Source organism: Ursus arctos, unplaced genomic scaffold, assembly GCF_023065955.2.
Source record: "Ursus arctos isolate Adak ecotype North America unplaced genomic scaffold, UrsArc2.0 scaffold_7, whole genome shotgun sequence".
Taxonomy (NCBI): domain Eukaryota; kingdom Metazoa; phylum Chordata; class Mammalia; order Carnivora; family Ursidae; genus Ursus; species Ursus arctos.
The window spans coordinates 64,344,487-64,362,995 of record NW_026623089.1 but is presented as its reverse complement, the minus strand read 5'-3'; positions in this window follow the sequence as shown (position 1 = coordinate 64,362,995).

Below are 18,509 nucleotides of genomic sequence, written 5' to 3'. Positions count from 1 at the left end.
GGGGATTTGACAATCTAGGGAGGGTCCTTGTCCTTACTGTTGTTATTATCATAACAACAGCTCTACAAACTCTTTTCTAAGTGTTTCTCCATCTATGATCTCACTTTTGTGGCCAGACCTCACCTCTAGCCCCTGGGAATTTCTTCTGTGAACCCAGCAGGGTGACATCCCTTAAGTCAAATTCCAAAGCTTTGAAGCAGATCAGCAGATCAGGGCCCCCTAATGACTAATTACACACAGCCCTGACCCCACACAGCTTCAAGCTTGTTGTTTTCTGCAGCCTTTCATCCCTGTATCCTTCAGTCCATCTCTTCCCCAGTGGGAAAGCAAACAGTGGAGCGGGAAGAGCATGATGCATGTCCCCCAGGCTATGCAGAGAGCTCTGATCTCTGCAGTGACTTGTTTGCAAACAAATTCTTTCCCGTAGTGTCAGAGGACTGAAGAGACAAGTGGGAATGGGGACAGCTCTGGCACCTGGAAACTAAAGGTTTATCAGCATGAAGCAATAGTAGAAACGGTTTATGCTGAGCATCTCGAGCTTTTCATATTTTAGTTCTGCTCTAGCCTCAAACTTGGATGGTTTCTTACTGTTTGTTAAAAAGTTCCCAAATATTTAGAGGTTCTCAGAGATGGTGGTCTTGGAGTGGAAATAGTTCTCAGAAGAAAAGTGCTACAACTCCAGCCATGATGGCCTTTTCTCATTAATCTCCTTGGCTCTTCTAGCCTGGGTCCAATTAGAAATCAGAGTGAGAGTGAAATGATACTACAAATTATTTTGGCCAGAAACCCATTAATATTTAAATCTTACTAAAGGGGGCACCTGGGTGGCTCAGTGGGTTAAGTGTCTGCCTTCTGTTCAGGTCATGATCTCAGGGTCCTGGGATGGAGTCCTGCATCAGGCTCCCTGCTCAGTGGGGAGCCTGCTTCTCCCTCTCCCTCTGCTGCTCCCCCTGCTTGTGCTCTCTCCCTCTCTCTCCGTCAAATAAATAAATAAATAAATAAATAAAATCTTTAAAAAAAATAAATCTCACTGAAGAATAGCCAAGAAAGGCATATAATGAAGGCTAGCAAAGGAAAACAAAGTCAGGCTTGTTTGATAAATGTGCTTTTGACCTCCAACCCCAACCATAGTTCTGGTTTACCACAAGATAGCCATGAGGAAAGAAGTGAGAAGAGAAGGAGACTATGACAACCTACTTCCTGTGAGAATGGACCCTGGACCTTACCTCTTTAGCAGTTTATAAGGAAGACGAGAGAACCACACTCCTGTGGATGCAATACCGGAGGAAAGCATGCTCCAAGCAGGGAGAAAGTAAAGGCACTGAAGTAGAAGCATGCTTCATATGTCCAAGGGACAGCCCCTGACTATGGATTTTATTATTTAATCCATGATTCTGTCAGGTGTTTCAATTTACAATTGATAGCTGTGGATTTAATAACTTTAAATATAGTGGCCTTCATTTCTTCATTGCACTGAATAGTACTTTATTCAGAACTCTGTTTTGATCTGTTGACATACACTTATTCCTACTGGGGTATGAAATTATGAAGATCAGTGATGTCATTCTTTTCCTAATTGTGGTTGGGAAGACCTTGTAAAGATAGATTATAAACCAAGAAATGTCAAATTAATGATACTGGCAGTGAATTAAGTTATTTTATTGGAAGTCTTCACTTTGAACCATAATTTGTGTAAACCATCCATAAATTAATTGATCATCTGCTTTCCCAATCATTGCATAAACCACAAGGAATAAAGTTTCCCCATTCTGATTATAGTGGAAAAAATAACTTATACCTAGAGATTTGAGTCAACAACACCTTGACAAAACTTGATTTGGATGTCAAGTGCCCAAATCATTTGGAAGTAGCTTTGGTGTCCAGTGGGTTTTTCCTAGTTTCCAAGAAGTTCAGACACCTATAGTTATTCATCCCAGAAAACTACAGCTAGATACATTTTCTACCATCAGGTTCTATTTTAAGGTTTCTCAAAAGTAGTTTATTCCACAAACATCAGAGGGCAGCATTTGATAGGGATTCCAGAAAGACAGAAAAAATTCTTCACATCAAACTTGCCTGAATGCTCCATTGAGCTATGCTTTTCTCTCTTCTTTCCTGATTCCTCTTCTGTTCTTTGCAAGACAGCAAATGCCTTCACCTGCGGCTTTTCACTACTCACTACCCTCTCCTTTCTCCACCAACAGAGCTAGCTGGCTGAGGTTCATCCCTTCCCCCTCCTTTTAGGATGCCTGTGTCTACCACATAGGCTGGAAGGCCAAAAACTCTATCTCCTGATTCTCTTATAGAGCTAGGGTTGCAAATGTGATTTAAATTTGGCCAGTCAGATGCATGTGTGGGGCATTTGTAAGACAGATATGTGTATGGAGGAGTGCTGTTTCTGTTTTCTGTAGGCAACATGGTATGGAGGGGTTAGGCTTTCTGTAGTAGCATCACAATATCCAGTCACTAGCCCTGTGGGGCTCAAGGCATGGGATGTTGGACATGCAGTTTTTGCTGACGCCAGTCAAGCAGGAGTTAAGCAGGAGCTATGTGACTTCTACAGCAGTGGGGCATTGTGATTACCAGATTGTTGTTTAGGCTGAGTTCCAGGGCAGTTTCCTGGTTCTCTACATTTTTGATGATGGCAGGTAGCTGGTTCGTCGGCAGGCCAGTTCTGTCTCCTGGGAGCCATTCCTGGAGGCCTCATTTGTTTCCCCATCTTTTCCAGTACTTTATATGCACCCAATTCTCTGCATTTCTTACATCCCTTTCTGCTTAAAATAGTTAAAGTGGTTTCTGTTTTCTAAAACCGACCCCCGAATGATACATGACTGGAGGTAAGCAAAATCTCCAGCTCAAGTACAGCACCATGATCCATATCTCTATGATCTTTGTAGCCATCAGGTAAACTGAACTGAAATACCACCATGAAATCTAGGGAATAACAAATTACTTCTTCCCGTGTGCCTTGCCCCACTTCTAAAGTAAGTTAGTGTGATTCTACTACTGACATTGACATAACGGATATGCTGTGGCGATCTCTCGGAATGCATGCTGGCAATTAAGCTCACAGCCATAATCCATTCAATAAGCATTTACACAGATAACCGTGAGATTCTTTAGAAAGGGTTATCAGGAGCTCACCACACTAAGAGTATAGCTTCCCTGTCCCTCCAGAGACGCATGGCTGATGGATTCTGACAAACTGGCTTGAGGAATCCACAGATCTAATGATGCTTGCCAACTTCCTCAGCCATTCTACATACCTTTCTTTTGGATGAGGCATAGTTTGAATGTGTTCTCTGACACTATTCACACACTAGCACGAAAAGTATCTAAATCCATTTGACCTCACAGGATTATTCCTAAACAAGATACATTCTATTTATTCATGCTTTTCAGTAGCTGCTCTCGGGGTATTTAAACTCTAAGGGCCTTTTACGTGAATCCCCAGTATACTAACCACTCTTAATGACATTGTTACTCATTGTTGGCATATTGAGTAGTCTCAGGTAAGTGGACTTTTTAATAATAAATGTCCATATTTTTTATATCAGGTAATTGACAAGACTATAAATCCAACCTACAGTTTAGAAAATCAAGCTCATAGCTTGATTTTCAAGGAGACACAAACTGAAATTCCTTAATTTTTTATGACCGACGTGCTGCAACAATCCCTGACTCTTATAACTACAGGGCTGAGATTACTATAAGAATTGGAGAAGGAATCAGAGATTTCCAAGCAATAATCCCTTTTGGAAAACAACAACAACAACCACCACCACCACCACAACAACACACCACCATTGAAATTTCATTGCATAAGGAAGCCATTCTGTCTTTCCTTGTCCACGGAAACTATTCTTTTTGCTACCCTGAGGGCTCTCTCCCAGGAGGAAGCTAATAATCTCCTTCATGCTGTATCTACTATCAGCAGACTAGGGATCATATCCCATTTTTCCCTGTGGTTATGTGCAAAACTGGACATTTCAAAAGAAATTTCTGAAAACATCACAGGAATTGGCAAACTCATGCCAGCAAAAAAAGTAAGCAATCTTTTTAGGAATATATATTGAGGCTACTTGGCTCAAAAGCATAGATGATACTTTTAGGTGGAGCTAAATGTGTTTCTATGGGCGCCTAATTCTCTTATGGTCTATACCCTACAATTTGCCCCCTGGATCAATGTTCCTATCTGTTAGGATTCTTCAGTTATAAACAATATAAATCAACTCTAGCTAGCTGAAATGGTATAGGAATTAATCGCTTAGGCTTTCCTTGGTACAAATTCTGATTCTTTAACTTACTAATTTTATGTCACTGGGCAATCAGACTAATCTCTATTTGCTTTCATTTGTAAAAGGGAATAATAAAAATAATAATAAAAATATTACACACTTCATAAGGCATTGTGAAGAATAGGCAGAAAATTACATGTCAAGAATTTGGCACATAGTAACTATTTAGTAGGTTTCAACTATGATTTTATATCTGGATGGCCTTGCCCGCGTTTCTCAAAAGAATTGTTTATGATAGATAAATGAATGAATGAATGAATGAATGATAAATAAATAAATAGATAGATAGATAGATAAATAAATAAATAAATACCTGGAGCTCACCACATAAAGTTTTTGATGTTTATAAATAAGCTTTTTTCCTCCCCCCCCTTAATGAAAGCTTGTAATTTGCAATGGTTGCTTTTGTGGTGTTAAATTTAGAGTTTATACTTGAAACCATTTGTGTCAGTTGGGTCCTAGAGTAAGCAGACTCTGAGAGAAATTTGGGAGTGCAAGAGGTTTATTGGGACGTAGTAGCTATAAAAGGCAAAAGGGGAAAGAAGTGGGATTCGGCAGGGAGAACCTTCAGACTCTGATGTAGCTCTGACATCTGCAGAGAGAGAGGAGGAGGAAGCAGGTTTGGGTAGAAAGAGCCTCAGATCTGACAAAACATCAGCCAACCTGATGTTGGCGGAGCTCTAAAGCAAAGATTGCGTATTAGAGTATGCATTGATGGCTAGGCACTGGTGTCTCTGCTGTGCTATTATTGGCTGGGGGATGCCTTAGAAGAATGTGGCTTTATCTTAAAAGTTAAGGAAGATCCTGAAAGCATTAATAGCTGAGGCTGCTGGCAAGTTCTTTCTTGAAGGGAAGTTCTGAGGAGTAAACATCCATGGCTGCCGCAGTCCACCCTTCATGCTTCTTGGAAGCGGCTCCTCCAGGGTTCTAATGAGTCTTTCTTCCTAACGGGAATGTTACAGGCTCCAACTGAAATTCATTGTCTGTCCTTCTCCAGTGATCATCCTAAATCCCCCTCTCCCTCAGCTACTACTTCTCTGGCCTCAGTGGCTTGTCTGTTTTGTTTTTTCCCAAAAGTTTATTGCTGAGGAGTCTGAGCCCTAGGGAACCATATTTTTCTCAGGTCACGATGGCTGCACTTGTCCATTCACAGTTATATTTAGACAAGGGAGTAACTGGAAGTGCCTGCAATGGATCACCAGAGTTCCACACATATTCCTCTATCCCAGTTGAGCACAGCAGCTCTACCTCCTACTAACCCCTAATCTATTTAAGGCAGTGACTCCTGTTCTTGCTTGTTGATCCGAGATGTAGGGAGTCCAAAGTGGCCAGATGGCAGCTGTGTCTTATAGATCAATGGAAACCTTGCTGTGTCTCTTTTGGAACCAGGACCTCTAATTCTGCAAGCCCAGAGTTGTGGGGACTAAAACATAAAGTGCTCTAATGGGTCGTTGCAAATGATGTTAAGTGGGGCCACTGCTGCTTCCACCCCTTGGTTCCTGGACCCATGAATTTTTCCTATTGGGTACACAGCACGGTGTACAGGACTGTGATCGGTGTGTGTACTGTAACCTGGAGGATGGTACCATGTCCCTGAAGAGTACTACCTTTGAGTTAGTACTTCATCAGGTCATTTCATTATGCTAACCGATTGGCAGCTTCTGGGTGATATGACCAGTGGCTCTCATGTGTTGGCCCACTTCTATATCTCCTCTGTCCCCTACCTTCAGTGGGTTCCCTGATTAGATGCTATAATGTATAGGACTCTCAGGAACTATGGATCAGGTGCTCCCTAACCATAACTTCCAAATCTGACTCATTATTAGATTCATAGACTCCTAGGTTGGAAAAAATTTAGAAGTCATTTGTTAGTTCAGGTTCAATCTGTTCCCTGATTGACAGCTGTAACACCCTTGAAAGAGATCCACAAGCCCAAAGGTGACAAAATCCGTGATACCAATGCCATCATTCCCCTTCTAAGGTCTCACTGTAGACATCACTAATTTTTTTTATGACTTTTCTTTCTCTGGTGAGTCCAAATAGGGCCTCAGAATCTTTTTCAACAAACTCTGGAAGCAACTAACACTAAACATTCTGATCTGTGACATTGAGTTGAAATCTATGTGCTATTATGATCTAGCCTTTAAGTGAGAGACAGCTAAAGACTGGGAATGCGTTGTTACTTGCAACAGCTACCTTCATTTCTGTAGGAACATGCTGCCTCATTTCACTTGTAAATCCCCCCAACAGCGGTGCCTGCGTGGCTCAGTCATTAAGCATCTGCCTTTGGCTCGGGTTATGATCCCAGAGTCCTGGGATCGAGCCCTACATTGGGCTCCCTGCTCTGCTGGGAGCCTGCTTCTTCCTCTCCCACTCCCCCTGCTTGTGTTCCCTCTCTCGCTGGCTGTCTCTCTATCTGTCAAATAAAGAAATAAAAATCTTATAAATAAATAAATAAATAAATAAATAAATCCCCCAATATGCACATAAATGCTTAATAAATATTTAAATAAAATTTGTAGAATGAATGAAAAAATAAAATAAATACAAGATTTGAAGAAGTGTTTCATAATTTGTTTCAGATCACCCAGAAAATCTGTTGATTCATCAAACATTTATTGAGAACCTACTATGTTAAGTACTAGTGTAAGAGCTGGGGGATAGAGTTGAACAACACAGATAAGATATCTATCTTTATGGAGCTTATGTTCTAGTAGACATTGACAATAAGAATATTGAGAATAGATGAAGAATGAGAAAATAGCTAGTAGTCAAAATGCTGTGGTGGAAATAAAACAATTTCATGATAGGAATGATTGGGAATGTGGTTCTTTATGTGAGGTGATCAGGAAAGTCTGCAATTAGAAAAAGTTTTTTTTTTTTAAGATTTCATTTATTTATTTGAGAGCAAGAGAGAGAGAGCACAAGTTGGGGGGGCCATGGGGGGGAGCAGCAGATGGAGGAACAGACTCCCTGCTGGGCAGGGAGCCCAATGCGGGGCTCGACCCCAGGACCCTGGGATCATGACCTGAGCCAAAGGCAGATGCTTAACTGTCTGAGCCACCCACGTGCCCAAAAGACTTTTGTTTTTATTGCGGTAAAATATACATAAGATTTACTATTTAACCATTTTAAAATGTACAGGTCACTGGCATCAAATACATTCAAATTGTTGTACAACCATCACCACCTTCCATCTCCAGAACTTTTTCATCATCGTAGATAAAACTCTATACCCATTAAAAAAATAACTCCCCATTTCTTTTTCCCCTCAATCCCTGGTAACTGGTAGTCTACTTTCTGTTTCTATGCATTTGCCTATTCTAGGAACCTTATATAAGTAGAATCATATAATATTTGTCCTTCTGTTACTGGCTTATTTAACTTAGCATGTCTTCAAGGTTCATCCATGTCATAGCATGTATGAGAAGATGACTTTTTAAAGAGCTTGTAATTGAAGTATAACATGCAAAGAGAGAAGTTGATAACCCTTTCACAACTTAAACAAATTAGGGTAAGCAGCACCTAGATAAGAAATCTAAAATTACCAGTGCCACAGAAGACCCTCTTAAGCTCCTGTCTAGTCATAGCCCCCAGTGGTAACTTCTATTCTGACTTTTAAGAGTATATATTAATGTTGCCTATTTTTTAACTTTACATAAATGAAACCATACAGTATTTACTGTTTTTCAATCTGCTTTCTTTTGCTCAATATTATGTTTGGTGATATTCATCCATATTGTGTATAGTTATAGTTTTCAAAATTCTCATTCCCTTATAGTATTCTCTTGTGTGAATATACCACAATTTATCCATTAAACTATTGATGGGTACTTAGTAATTTATGTCCTTAACTATTATAAATAGTGCTGCTATGAACATTCTTATACATGTCTTTTGGTGAAAACATGAATGGATTTATATGACTTATATGCATATATAATATATATTGAATATATGGTATAAAACATGAATATATAATGCAAACATATTATATACATTCCTATACATATGTAGTCAGAAGTGGAAATGCTGGGTCACACATTATGTATATGTATATGTATATGTATATGTATATGTATATGTATATGTATATGTATATGTATAGCTTTAGTTGCTTTCCAAAATGGTTTACCATTTAGAAAGGGTCACATTTAAGTTGTCGCCTGAAGTACAACAGAGAGTGGAAGCTGCACTGAGATTTCTATACTAACATCTCTCCACTGTGTGCCAAAAATGTATCCTTTCTTAAAGTGGTTAGAGTCCAATGATAGAAGACCCCACCTCCTTTTGGCTGTGGTCTCCCAGTGACACTTTAGTGAGCGAAGCCTCTGTCATTTTGGTCAGACGGAGGGAGACAGGAGATGCTGACTGATGACTCAGCCCCCTTGGCTCCACTTCCCAGAGCTCCACTCACCACATCAGTGAGCCTGGCAGTGGGGGGAGACATAAACACACCCGTTGTGTTGATATCAGTACCAGCAAAGATGTCAAGAGCCAAAGCCTGAGAAAAGGAGGAGAGAATTGGGGTCAATGGAAAAAAGATCAAATGAGGGCTTGAAAGTCACATCTAAAGAATTATTTCAGTAACGGTGACAAATGAAACACAAGGCCTCTACTGCTAGAATAATCAGTGGTACCTGTTTCAGATTCCTAAGCATGTTTTTGGGAGGTCTTAGGACTCAGAATTTTGCCAGTTGTGTGGCCTGGGATGAAAGCCATCAACAGAGGTTGGAATTCAGGGCTTTCTTCTCAACAGAAATGAAAGGAGGCCAAAAAACTGGCCACAGTAATGCCTATAAATGCTGTGCGGGTGTGAGGGACTGATTCTTTGTCCTGGTTCAGAAAGTATAAACAAAACTGGTAGAAATTGGTCATTTTGGGGAAAAGTTTCCAGTGGGAAAGAGAAAAGTTTACTGGCTTTGCCCTTCAGTGGTTTAGAATTTCCTCAGGGTACAGAGAGGTTCCAGTGCGTTTCTTTCAGGAGCTGCTCATGAAGTCCCATCTTTTGAAGAAAAGAAATAGAACAAAAATGATTGGTGTGTTAAGGTGAGGTTTCTTTCTCTCCATGTAGCCGCAAGTCACTGATCCCTTTTTGAATTGCATGCTATGTCTTTAAGGTAGCCAAAGGGGGGTGCAGCAAACTGTCCTTAGCCCAGGTCTCAAAGGGATTACGTCTTTTATTTATTTATTTATTTATTTATTTATTTATGTATTTATTTATTTAAATTCAATTAGCCAACATAGAGTACATGATTAGTTTCAGATGTAGTGTTCAATAATTCATCAGTCTTATATAACACGCAGTGCTCATCACATCACGTGCCCTCCTTGATGCTAATCACCCAATTACCCCATCCCCCCATCCACCTCTCCTCCAGCAACTCTCAGTTTGTTTTCTATAGTTAAGATTCTCTCATGGTTTTTCTCCCTCTCTGATGACTTCCCATTCCATTTTTCCTCCCTTCCCCTATGATCCTCTACACTATTTCTTATATTCCACATATGAATGAAACCATATTATAATAGTCTTTCTCTGATTAACTTATTTCAGTTAGCATAATACCCTCCAGTTCCATTCATGTCAATGTAATGGTAAGTATTCATCCTTTCTGATGGCTGAGTAATATTCCAGTGTGTGTGTGTGTGTGTGTGTGTGTGTGTGTGTGTGTGTGTGTATACCACATCTTCTTTATCCATTGTTCTGTCAGTGGACATCTTGGCTCCTTCCACAGTTTGGCTATTGTGGACATTGCTGCTATAAACATTGGGGTGCAGGTGCCCCTTTGGATCACTATATTTGTATCTTTGGGGTAAATACCTAGTAGTGCAATTGCTGGGTTGTAGGGTAGCTCTAATTTTAATGTCTTGAGGAACCTCCGTACTGTTTTCCAGAGTGGCTGTACCAGCTTGCATTCCCACCAATGTGTAAGAGGGTTCCCTTTTCTCTGCGTCCTCTCCAACATTTATTGTATCCCGTCTTGTTAATTTTAGCCATTTTGACTGGTGTGAGGTGATATCTCTTTGTGGTTTTGATTTGTATTTCCCTGATGGCTAGAGATGTGGAGCATTTTTTCACATGTCTGTTGGCCATTTGCTTGTCTTTTTGGGAGAAGTGTCTCTTCGTGTCTTCTGCCCATTTCTTGACTGGATTATTTGTTTTTTGGGTATTGAGTTTGAGAAGTTCTTTATAGATCTGGGATACCAGCCCTTTATCTGATATGTCATTTGCAAATATCTTCTTCTATTCCATAGGTTGCCTTTTCATTTTGTTGACTATTTCCTTTGGTGTGCAGAAGCTTTTTATCTTGATGAAGGCCCAAAAGTTCACTTTCGCTTTTGTTTCCCTTGCCTTTGGAGATGTGTCTTGAAAGAAGTTGCTGTGGCTGATGTCAAAGAGGTTCCTGCCTATGTTCTCCTCTAGGATTTTGATGGATTCCTGTCTCACATTTAGGTCTTTCATCCATTTAGAGTTTATCTTTGTGTATAGTGTAAGAAAATGGTCCAGTTACATTCTTCTGCTTGTGGCTGTCCAATTTTCCCAACACCATTTGTTGAAGAGAATGTCTTTTTTCCATTGGGTATTCTTTCCTGCTTTGTTGAAGATTAATTGACCATAGAGTCGGGGGTCCATTTCTGGGTTCTCTATTCTGTTCCATTGATCTATGTATCTGTGTTTGTGCCAGTACCATGCTGTCTTGATGATTACAGCTTTGTGATATAGCTTGAAGTACAGAATTGTGATGTCACCAGCTTTGGTTTTTATTTTCAACGTTCCTCTGGCTAGTTGGGGGTCTTTCCTCATCCCTGTATACATTCAGAGTTCTGGTCTTCCCCCCCTACCTTTTTTTTTTTTCCTCCCACAACAAAATGAATGTTTTTTCTCCTTTTAAGATTAAAAGATATCCTCAAGCTGTCTGTTATCTTCCAGTGTTCAGATTTTTCTCTCCATTTTTCCAGTTGGTTTCACAGAAGCTCTAGAAGTAAGCACACAGTCACAGAGGGGCAAAATTGTGAACTCTTACACATTAATGCTTTTGGTGTCACTGTATATTTTTTAACAGATTATTTTCCAGTCACTAAGTGGCAAAACTTTTTTCTTTTTTTTCAATAAGAGGCAAGGTTGACAGAGTTACTAAAATCCATGTTTTTGAAGACTGGAGGAAGGAAAGAGTTGAAATGTGGTACAAGATGAACAACAACTTTGAGCATGGGTAAAATTCTGCTTAGACCCACATTTTTTCCTTCTCTGATGACATCACACATGCTGAGGCCCTGAGAACATAAACCACTAAGCCATCCCCTTGGAAATTTACCTACTTTCCTACAGTTATTTGACTGGAAGAAGAAACCTACAAGGGAGAGAACAGAATTTCAAGGTCAAATTTGGCCATTTTTCTGCTATTTCATATCTAAACCCTGAGTTTCTTCACTGGGATCCCATTTCTCTGTTAAAATCAAAGAGCATCTGATCTCTGCTTATCTAGGGGCTGGGATGGGCCAATGCCATGTATTTAATGCTGAACCTGACGTAGGACAGACAGCTGAGGTGCTTTGCCGGAAGCATCCCAAAACTAGAGCAGGCAGAAAGGGAGTCTAAGTGCATGTAAAGTAAAAACATATATACAATATGATTTGATAGGTATAAATATAACAAAAAGTTAGAAAAGAAAAAATGCTAAGGACATACTAAATGTAAACATGCTGAAGAGATTGCCGGATAAGAGTGTTTTCATAGTGTGGCAGAACAAATAAAGAAATATTTCCTCAACAAATTGTATATTTAGAAAATTTTCATGTCATTTATATTTGTCTAGAGAGAACTATTTTGAAAGCACCTAGATGTCTTGGGATTAAACTTCTTAACTCTTAGGGAAGGAAGTGATTGCTTGTTCATTTATTTATTAACTCAAAATTTGTTTTTTACTGTGTAGCAAGCACAGTATTAGGCATTAGGAGTAGGACATAGAGGGGCGCCTGGGTGGCACAGCGGTTAAGCGTCTGCCTTCGGCTCAGGGCGTGATCCCGGCGTTATGGGATCAAGCCCCACATCAGGCTCCTCCGCTGTGAGCCTGCTTCTTCCTCTCCCACTCCCCCTACTTGTGTTCCCTCTCTCGCTGGCTGTCTCTATCTCTGTCAAATAAATAAATAAATAAAATCTTAAAAAAAAAAAAAAGGAGTAGGACATAGAATAAGGTCATTGAAAACTATGAGGATTAAATAGGGTAAATGAAAAGTGCCTGGTATATAATAGGTACTTAATAAAATGTTATTTCTTTTCTTTCTTTCTTTTTCTTTCTTTCTTTCTTTCTTTCTTTCTTTCTTTCTTTCTTTCTTTCTTTTCTTTTCTTTTCTTTTCTTTTCTTTCTTTTTTTTCTTCAAATAAGACCAACATGGTCCTTACTCTCTTGGAGCTTACAATATAACAGGGAAGACATTGAACAGGTTATTGCTTATTCAGACATTGAATGTGCGCACTCAAAGTTATGATGCAGAAGTACATGGCGTTTTCAAGCTAGTCAGTCAGGGAAGGCTATAATTTATAGAAGAATATGATTTTAAAAAAAGAGGATAGAGTTGCTTCCCTTTCTCTGGCATATAAAACCAAGTGAATATGTGTTGAGCAATTCAGGTGTTACTACTGTCACCTCTGGGCATAGTCTTTCTCCTTTGAAAAGAATACATTAACATCAGATTAAACAAACAGCTCATAAAAGGCACGATGGCACACTGACCAATCAAAACATACCAAGCATTCTTTTCCAGAGGATTGGGAAAGAGATTCATTTTGAAATAATTATTTGGCAATAGGTTCAACCTGAAAAAAATAAACATGAAGCCATAATTGTTTTCCAACAGAACTGAAGACTTACCCTACTTTCTGAAATTGTATAACTCTTTCATAGCACTGGAAGCTCAATACTGTGTTTTATGTTCTAAGGGTAAAAACATGATGTCTGTTTTATTTCACAACACGAATTGAAAGCATTTGTGGGACAGGATGTTGTTTTGGTTCAATAGGTTGTTCAAGGTTCCTTAGGAGTTTTATCCAGTAACTGCTTTCAGCTTTAAGGTATTAATGTTTCCACTTGGTTTTCAGCTCCAAAGACTGTGTAAGCAGATTTTTCTGTTTTTGATGCTTTATTCTACTGCTAGTGTGGTTTAAGGTAATCAATCATATAACTGAGAGTAATAAAGGACTCTGGCTAAGAGTTTTTACCCAAATAAAACATGCATTGCTTTGAGTGGAGATGGCAATTATTCAGGGATTGCAGGAATAGCTTGGAATCAAACCTCAAAAATGTCCCAGATTTGCAACTCATGAACTAGTTGGGAAGGCTGTCCCTCACGTTAATTTAGGTAAGATGCTGGCCAGGCTCATGTTAAGAAAACTAGAGTATCTGATGTTAACAATAAAGTGACTGATTCCCTTGGGCTATTCAGCAAGTCTCTACTCCTCCTTCAGGGATCTTTCTGCCAGACTCCACAAGGAAAACCTGTTCTACTCCCATCTTTCCCTGGGGACCCAACTCCAGAGTTTGTGTTTAAGATCATAATTAAGTAAGTCAGGTTTGTCATAGACTGTTTTCTTTCAGGACCCTTTCCTTCAGGGATCTATCACTCCTATCTGCCAGTCCTCAGAACTTTGCTGCTGCCCTCCAGAGGCCTGAACTTCACCACACTGGAGCCCTACTTTGGTCTGCCCTACTTGGCCCAATATTGCTAATGATAATTTCCCCCAAATTTTATGCTTCCCCAGTACATTAGTTCTGATATTTTACTGCAAATGCTTCCCCACTACATTAGTTTACTATTGTTTCAAACAAGTTACCATAATCTTAGGGCTTAAAACAGCACAAACTTATTATTGGACAGTCCTGAAGGTCAGAAGTCTGAAATGGTGTTATTGAGTTAAAATCAAGGTGTCAGCAGCTGCATTCCTTCCTGGAGGCTCTAGGGGAGAATAAATTTTCTTGGCTTTTCTAGTTTCTAGAAGCTTCTCTCATGGCCTGTGGCCTCCTCCCATCATCAAAGCCAGCAGTGGCTGGTTTAGCCTTTCTCATATCATATATCTCTCACTTCAGTTTTGTCATCACATTTCACTCTGATTCTTACTTTCCTCCTTCTACTTTCACTCTTCATCCTTGTGATCACATTGGGTCCACCTTAATAACCCAGGATGATATTCTATTTTGAGGTCAGCCAATTAGCAACCTTAATTCCATCTTCAGTATTCACTCTGTCTTTCCATGTAACATAACATATTCACAGGTTCTGGAGGTTAGGGTATGGACATCTTTATGGGGTCCTTAGTCTGTCTACTACACTCATCGTCAATCCTACAATCAAAAATTACTTTTATTTCTCCAATGACTCCCTACAAAGATGAAAAATAGACCTGGTAATTGAACTCAATAGAAGATGTTAAAGGCAAATATGTAGGACATGTCCCTACTCATTTTCCTGTGTCTGTTTACATATCATGAGTCAACCATGGTCCTTTTCTATACAGAACCCAGGGGAGTCTTCAGAATCCTTTTTAAGGTAGTATTCTTGGTAACCCCTTGCAATTGATCAGATTTAGTGTTAAGATGAAACTCATTTGTTATAGCTGCTTTAGTAGCTTACTTCTTCCTTTTAATTGGGAACTTCTGAATATGCAATTTTAATGGTAAGTTTTAGAGTACCAGTAATCAACCCCTGGAGACAAATATGCTTAGGAGGTTTTCCTGGAAACTTTTTTTTTTTTTTAAGATTTTATTTATTTATTTGGGAGAGAGAGAGAGATCACAAGCAAGGGGAGCTGCAGGCAGAGGGAGAAGCAGGCTCCCCGCTGAGCAGGGAACCCGATGTGGGACTCGATCCTGGGACTCTGGTATCAGGACCCAAGCCAAAGGCAGATGCTTAACTGACTGAGCCACTCAGGCACCCCTTTCCTGGAATCTTTTAAGGTATAATACATGTGCCAATTCCTGTTCCCCTCTTCGTAAGACCACCACTACACAGGAGACAGGACTGGATGATCTAGAACAGGGTTTCCCAATCTCAGCACTCGAGTGTTTCGCATGGGATAATTCTCTGTTGTGTGTGCTGTCCTGTGCATTGTAGGATGTCTGGCAGCATCCATGGCCTTTGCCCACTTGATGCCAATAGCACTTCTCCAGTGAAAAATATCTTTAGACACTGTCAGATGCACTCCGGGCAACAAAATAGCCCCCAGCTGAGAACCACTGCTCTAGTAGAATGAAGGAGAAACCACCTATTTCTGGAATTAATGGTAGAAAGAAATACTGTTTTGTTGTGGTTCTTTGACTTCCCTTTGGCTTATATTTAATGGCATTTCCATTTATTACTGTTTTTTATTTTTTAATTTTTTTTGCCAAAAGGACCCCATCAACAATATCATTTCAGATATCCAAATCCCAGACCAGAGTGGAAGCCCTTTTGTCAGCAAGGGTGTAGCATGAACACAAGTATTGATTCTACTCATTTTTAAATCTCAGCTCAAGCACACTCCCTCCAGTAACCATTCTCTACCATCTTCTGAACTCCTGTTGGTTAAACCTCCAATGACTGTTGTCATATACATCTGGTAGTCCTTGTCATTTTATTTATAGATACATGGCTGACCCCAGATAGACTACTTTGAGAATGGTTTTTATAACTTACTTAGGTATAATACCCTGCACATAATAGGTACTTAACAATCACTTTAAAAAATTTATTTCACACAATTTACAGAGTCAAGTAAATCCTTGAGGTTTATAAAAAGTAGCAGACTTATGATTCTCTCCTACCACTCTCCCATTTTCTAAAACTGAGGAGCAATCATTTTTACCTTTTTAAAAGAATGTCTTGATACTTAACTCCATCTTGCTAAATAATGCCTGTATTGCTGCCTCTTGATTTTTCAGTTTTAAGCAATGTCTATGTAGGGAAGATAGGGATTTAGCTCTCTTTCCATACATACAAATTACCAGTCTTCAGGAAATGAAACTTGTATTATTAATGTGTACTCCCAGTACAGTCTTCCCAATATGTTTATACCATTGTTCTTAGCTAAGTAATATTCGTTGTTTATGTCATGATTACTATGTAACTGCTTCTCACAGCTGAACTTTGTAGAATACAATGATTGCTATTCATTTTCTGCACATTTTTTTGAAGTAAATACAAGTCCACAATCCCTAATTTGCAATTCGGAAATTCAAAAAGCTTGGAAAATCAAAACCAAACCAAAACAAAATTTTATGTTGGGGCAAATTCATCTGACAGAAACATTTGACCTGAACATATCTGGCTACCTATAGTTCTTACTTATGATACCTGGTGTGATTATTTAGATGCTTTGCTGCTGAAATTTTGATGTGTTTGTTACAGTAAGTGACCTACTTGGGAAGTTATAGAATATATACCATATCCACCATATTTCTGAAATCTGAAAAAATCTAAAATTTGAAATATATCCTTCCCCAAGAGGTTCAGATAAGTGATTGTCTCATTTTTGTTCGTTTCTTTCTTAAATTTTCTTTTCAAAATTTTATACTGCAAAATACAACGAACTTACAGAAAAGTATATAAAACAAAAAAGTACAATTTAATGAATATTTGTAAAATGAATATCTGTTTAGCTATCACCCAGGTCAAACAATACAAGATGGCCAGCACCCAAGAAATTCCAAGCATTTCCTTTCCCAATCATCACCCTCTTCCATGCTGTTAGTGGTAACCATTAGCCTAACTTTTATGTATTAATTTCCCTGGTTTTCATTTTAGTTTTGCCACCAAATTATGCATCACTAAACAAATATTTTTGTCTGTTTTTGAACTTCAGATAAATGAAATCATATATATATATATATATATATATATATATATATATATAGGCTTTCTTTTTCCATTTAAAAATGTTTTGAAATAAACTCAAATTTACAGAAAAGTTGAGAATGTGGTACAGAATTTTTTTCCGCACTGAGAGTAAATTGCTAATATGTCCCATATAATTCTCCATAATGCCCCTTACTTCTGGGATTCTTTAGTATGCATTTCTTATGAACAAGAATGTTCAGTTGTATAACCTCAATACAACTATCAAAAGGAGGAAATTAGTATTGGTACCATACCATCTAACCCTTAGATTCCATTCAAGTTTTGCAAATTGTCCCAATAATGTCTTTTATAGCTAATCCCTAATTTGCAATTCCAAAATTCAAAAAGCTCCAGTTCAGAATTACTACACTGCATTATTTGTCCTCTCTCTTTAGTGTCTTTCAATTAAATTCAAAATAGTTCATCCAGTTTTCCTTGGCTTTCATGACAATGAAACTTTTACAGATTATAGGTCAGTTATTTTGTAGAATGTCCCTCCATTTGAGTTTATCTGACATTTACCCTTGAGTAGACTTACTTTATGCATCTCTGGCAAGAAAACTATAAAAGTGATGTTATGTTGTTTTCATTGCATTTTACCAGGTGGTACATAATTTCTATTCCATTATTGATGTTGTTTATTTTGATCACTTGATTAAGGTCATTAAAGTTTGCTAGGCTTCCAGCTGCAAATTTACTCTTTTGTCCTTTATAATCAATAGATATTTTGTGGGGAGATTCTTGTATAATACTGAAGTACCTCATTTAAATATCTCATGAAACTTTATTAATTTTTAAATTTATGTTGATTTTGACCCATGGTTTCCAATTTTATTCAAAGGATTATAGTGCTTTAATACATTATTTACTATGATGCTCAAATCATCCTAGATTTTACCAGTGGTATCACCTCAAGACAGTTCTTTGCCCTTTTGACATGTCACCATCATTCTTTAAGCCATTCCTTATTTTCTGGGACAGAAAGAAAGAATATTCCAGGATCATCCTCTGGTTTTTCTGCTCCTATCCTGGAACCAACTATTTCTACAAGAAATTTCATTTTATGATTCGACTTAGTGGATATTTAGAAAATAGACTACTAGGTGTGCTCATTGCTTTTGAAGGTCTTGCTGCTCCCATATCCTCTTAGTAGACATAGCTAGAGAATATATGTATGTGTATGCATGTATTTATGTGTATACGTGTGTGTATATATGCATGTATAGCATACATATATAATATTCACACATAACAGTACACATTTACATCCAGATTTACTTCTCCATCAATCTATGAGTTAAAAACTATGAATCCTCAGTAACTCTAATTTTATTTCAAATC